The sequence below is a fragment of the Pelmatolapia mariae genome, linkage group LG14, assembly GCF_036321145.2.
Source record: "Pelmatolapia mariae isolate MD_Pm_ZW linkage group LG14, Pm_UMD_F_2, whole genome shotgun sequence".
Classification (NCBI taxonomy): Eukaryota; Metazoa; Chordata; class Actinopteri; order Cichliformes; family Cichlidae; genus Pelmatolapia; species Pelmatolapia mariae.
Window position 1 is genome coordinate 33,355,002 of NC_086239.1, and position 6,000 is coordinate 33,361,001.

Sequence of the window (6,000 nt, forward strand, 5' to 3'; positions counted from 1 at the left end):
TTTCCCACATTTTCTAGATACTGTACCAGTACTGTGTGTGAAATGCCATCAAAAAGTCAGTTAAGTTTTTCTTTCTCACCTGTCTCTCTGTCTCCTTTCACTTTTTAAAGGTTGCCATGTTAGAAAAAATATTTTGCCCTGCCATGCTGTTTATTGATGTGGCAAATGAATGGTTTATGAAAATATATCTAAATCTGTCATCAGTAATCAGTAATGATCATGTCTCACCACTAGTCTTCTCTGTCTTACTTTCAGGTTTTCACTATGTGTTGTAGATAGTTCAGGAGGTTAACTCGACCAATACCAGAATAGGGAGGATGGTGTAGGTTTAAGTTTATTAGATTGATACATTTATACCAACAAGACAGTGTACATCACTGTGAAAAACAGCGTTTGTTTTCATTCAAAGGCTTTATGGCTTTTCCTATAATACCTGGCGGGCCGGTCTCTAGTCAAAATGCCCGGGCCGATTTTTTTTGTCCCAGTCCAGCCCTGGCAGGCTACATTGTGGAACAGATGCTACCGCTGCGTACTGTGGCGTGTCCGTCTTTAAAAAAATTTATTTATTATTTAAAGAGTTTAATTTCTATTGTTTGTCCACTCAAGGTTTATATGGATTTTAAGAAGTATTTAGTTAAATACTTATGTAGTACTTAAGTTACTTTTCTGACACAGTAATTAGATAAGTATTTTAAATACAATATTGACTAAGTAATTAGTAATAGTAATTAATTACTTTTTAAAAGTAACTTACCCAACACTGATCTATTGCCAGTACAACACATTTTTTAGTGTTTTACTGTCACATATACAACTTGGGGATGGGGGGAGGCTGCAGCTTACTGTTCTGAGGCAAGAGGCAGGGAACATGCTGGGCAGGTTACTGGTTTATAGCGGAGACAATATCCACACAACTTTCAATATAATCACCATTTAACCTAACATGCATCTTGCTGGACTAGACTGGGTCCATGCAGGCATAGAAAATCCACAGGCTCCTCAAAGAAAGACCCTAACCAATCAGGAAGTTTCCTCACTTTGGTGGAGAGAAAGAAAAAAAGAAAGAAAGAATGAAAGTGAGGCACTAAGGATTAAAAAAACTGTTTGCAACAAAGGACACATTTCTGAATAGACTTTGCCTTGTGTCCACTCTTAATCATGTCTCTAATTTCTCCTTAGCACACCAGCAGAGTCCATTTGGACTTCACAGGACCTAGTGTCAATGGACTTAAGTACCCAACCTAATCTCAAGTGTATGTGAGGTTCCAGTGGCTGTACTCTCACACAGTCACCTGGTTTCTAGCATATCATTTGTACCAGGTACTCTGGTGCTGTTTGTTTTTCAGATCATGCTGTGCAGGAGTCTTGTTTTGTTTGTTTTTTAGCAACAGTATTCTGGCATGGTGGCTGAGCCGTCTCTGAGCTGCACTGGTTTCCAGACCTTATGATAATGTGTGATTGTAGTGATCTAATAGTACAAGATAGGGATCCTCTCCTGCAACTTGCAACAAGAGTCTTTTGGCTACCTTTATGGAAGATTCTGTCTTATCATTGCTCCATGGGAGCAATCGTTTTTCCCACAGTCTGCTGAATCTCTGGAATTCTTGAGATGTACATTGAGATCCATTATCTGAGCTTTCAGTTTCTTTATCACGGTAGTAGACTTTGTGTCTGGTTAACTGTCTATTGCTTATTACCAAAATATTGGTAATAACTACCCTGATGAAGTAGTCTCTGTTGTCAAATGAAAACAAATCCAATCCCATCTTTGTCCATGGGCTGCTTGGCATTTTACATGGAAGGAGGGTTTCTATTGGTTGTGTGAAGTCTACCACTCTGAAGATATCACACTTGGCTGTATATGTCTTTATCTGGTCATTATTGCCATGTCAGTAGATGCATTCTCTAGCAACTTTCCACACCAAGATGTGAGGACGGTAAACAATAAATGAACTTTCTCCTTACATTATCAGGCTTCACATCTGGATACTATTGCGTTTTGCAAATAAAGTATGGCCTTATTTCACTTGCTGTTTTTACTTTATCTTTTAGCCATCCCTGCTGTATTCTTTGAATGAGAATCTGTATTATCCTCTGTCCTGTACTGAATGAGAGACCATATTAATGGTGGACATTCAGGAAGATATGCTCTGCTTAGAGTGTTGGCGAGTAACATATTATTTCCTGATACGTACACCACATCCAAATCATAGTTTTGAGTGCATAACATAGTTTTTCCTGAATTTATTTAGGAGCTTTTTCACTATGGCCTCTAATGACTTACAGGCACTTTAAACGATAACTTTGCAGCTGTATGTTTACTGGTGGAACTTTTCCATTCTGAACACCACAGCCAAGGATTCTTTTTCCATTTGAACATGGCGTCACTCTGTGTCTTTGAATGTTCTGCTTGCAAAAACAGTAGGCTCAACCTCCTGCAGAAGTGTTCCACCCAAACCTGTGTCTGAGGCATCAAACTGCATTATCAGTTATTTCTGTAGGTTATAATGTTTCAAGACTGGAGAAAATTGCATTTGCAGTCGTCTCTGTCAGTTTGAGGAATGCTTTTTAAGATCAGGCTTAAAACTTACATTTTTGACAAAGGATATAGTTAGAGCTGGTGACTCTGACGTCATATGATTGTTGGGGGGTTTTCTGTTTTCTCTGTATCATTACCAGGTCTTTACTTTACAATATCAAGCCCCTTGAGGTAACTGTTGTTGTGATTTGGTGCTATATAAATAAAATTGAACTGAACCGAAATCCTCATGCTGTGATGAAAACTTCCACTCACAGTTTCTGTGTGTTAATTGCTTCAGTGCCTCATGATGACCAGAGAGGTGTGGGCAAAACTTTGTTAGGTAATCCGCCATACCCAGCAGCCTCTGGACCCCTTCTACATCTGTTGGTTTTGGCATCTGTCATGCACTTTTTCAATGTCTGGTTTTAGTCCATCTGCCTTCAGGAGGTGTCCTATATATGTAACCTCCTTTTGTCTCAGTTTAAACTTGTCTGCATTCAGTTTGATGTTCTTTTGCCCATATCAGTTTAGACACAGTCCACCATCATCACATTCAGCTTCCTCTTGCATTTCTCTTTGTCTTGTGATCAGCACCTCAGCTGCAATAATGTACAACCCAAGCAGTCATCTAGAGCTTGTGTCAGTTTTCTCTGAAAGATTTCAGGAGCAGACAAATAACTATTGGTATTCTCAGCTGTAGCAGCCACATGGAGAATGGTGTAAGGTAGCTAGACTCATCCTCTTACTTGATATGCCAGAACCCACTTTTGACGTCACATACTGTAAACACATTGGCTTTGTAAAGATCTTGAAGCTGGGAATATATCCTTCAATGGTTGGTAATGAGAAGCGTCTGCACTTTAAAGCCTTGTTCAGGGGTCTTGGACCAGTGCATATCCTTGATCAGCTGTTCTGTTTTTTCACCATAACTATTCCACTGATCCAGTCTATGCAGCATTAGCTGGAGTGGCGATCCCTCTGCACAGGACGCCCTACAGTTTCTCCTTCAGCAGCTCCATCATTGGAACATTCAACAGCTTTGCAGGTTTCTCTTATTGTCTCCCTCAAGACATCCATCACCAGTAAGAACATCAGCATACTTTGCTATTCTTTATCCCATTAACCACGGTCAATCTGTGGGCCTTTCTGGTGTAGCCATGCTGCCTGTTTTATCAGAATGTTTTGCACTGTACCTTTAAAAGTTTAACAACATTAGAGTCATTTGCCAATTATTGGGGAAAAAACCCTTCATTGTCCACCTGAAATTTCAGTTGAGATATTTTGTTTCTTCTTGGATTTCTTAAAAAAAAAATCAGTTTTATTATTATCAGTACAATTTTGGTATATTCAAGCTTTGTGTCAGGTTTGAGCAAGCTATTTGGAATAACGCAACAAGTACTGTAGCACCACAGACTATTTGGAAGTTCACAACATTCTTGCCTCGGAGTATTCCTCCTAAAAGTGCTATTTGCTTGTTTAGTGTTGACTGAATTCACATTATTTGTCACTGCTTCAGTAACACAAAATAGCTATCATTCTCACATTCAGGTTTGAGTGCAGGTTTCTTTTCTTTGTGTTCTGGGCATGCTTTACATTTACCTGCAAAATGATTGTCTCTGCAACACTTTTTTCTTATCATATGCTGGGCATTTGAATTTGCTTTTCTCAAATGATTTCCTACAGTACCGACACAACACTGTCTTGCTGGTTTGTCTCTGGCTTGCTGTGCCTTGCCAGCCATCCCGAGATTTTCTTTGCAGGGTTGCAAAGCTGATTTCAGAAGATTTGGTTTTGTGGGCAATAACATTCTGGTATGGTGGACTTTCAGTCCCTCAATACTGATGCTTACTCTTCTCCTCTGGTAAAGTCAGTTATGCTATATGCTGTCTCATATTCACAACACAGTCAATAACTACTGTCTCCATTTTTGATTCTTACCCACACTGAGCGACCACTTTGTTGAACTTGTCAGACACATGTCTGTAACACATTGCTTATCCTGCATACTCAACCAGTGCAACCACAATGCATGACAAAAGAGGTAGACAGATCCACTTAAACATATACTTAAATAATAATTTCTATTGTCACAAATATTTACCTTAATGCCAGTATGCTTATGCTATAAGCTAACCAAATTAACTGTTGTTCAGTATTCTTATAATATAAATGTTCAGTATGTGAGCTTTCTAATCAATTACAAAAATGACAAAGACTTCATACAAAAAACTATAGAGATAATTATTAAGAAAGTCACACACTAAAAACAACTCTCAAAGTCAGTTTTTAAATTGTTAAATTTAGACATTTTGTGGTTCATTTAAAAGAAAAGTGTGCTGATTGACTTCCTGCACACTCTTGATAAGACTGGTTGCAGTTATTTGACCTGATGATTATATACTGTTATATAATAATGTGTGTGATACTTTTTTCTTGTCAGATTTACAGACATTTTTCAAGGCCAGCTTTCTATCTAGGTTGCGAGGAGGCCTACAAGCCAGTCAATCCTTTAATCAGGGTTAGAGTTACCACATAAGATGACTTAGACCACAGAGAGTTAAACTTTATGTCATTCATTTATTTTTCTGATTTTTCTTTTATCACTTCAATTTCACTCTGAGGAGAATAGCAAAATATAAAATGTAATTTACACCCAGATAATGACATGTCCATAATAGTATTGGTGTAATCAAAGGGTTTCCTGAATGTGCCTAAAACGCAATAATCTTACTTTATTGAAATTTGGATTCTATCCTCTTCAAGGTTGCCTGCTTGGGCAGTAATACAATAACGCCAGTGTTCATGCTATGTTTGGATCAGGACCTGGAAGTCACATTGTAACTCCTGTGCAAGTGTGCATTTCCAATTTCACCACTGACTTCTGTGGACTTATACATGGACTTCCAAGAGGTAAGTTACAGAGCTGAAAATGAAGTCATCGTTGAAGCGCCAAAAACTGCAGTTGTCTAGCCACTGCTTGAGGCTGGCTCCAACAGGGGGTCAATCCCCTTAGACTCCTATATTAAGGTGAAGCTCTTCAGTGTGCGTGTACTGTTGGACCCATATGCTACACTATAATTGCCAGATTTTCGAAACCTCCTAGAATCACCAGGAGGGGTTGTTTTGACCCCATACTGCAACAACCAAAGTTATTGCCTAATGGCAAAGATGTAATTTCTTGTACAATTGTTAATTATCATCTAATTCTTCCAAGTAGGAGTTGGCAAAATGAGTATTTAAAATTAAGTTAAAGCTCTTTTATTAGTTTTTTTTTCAGATGATTGAGATGATTTATTATTTTTCAGACTTTGAAGTTGAAATACATATTAGTATTCGTAAATAGATGGTGCAAGAAACAACACAATAGTTAACATCTAAAAAATGTAGCTATTTTAGAAAAAAACCATGGGGTACATTTTAAAAATTAATTTTTACAATAACATGTGGTATCCATGTGGTGTTTGACTGAAAGTGTTGAG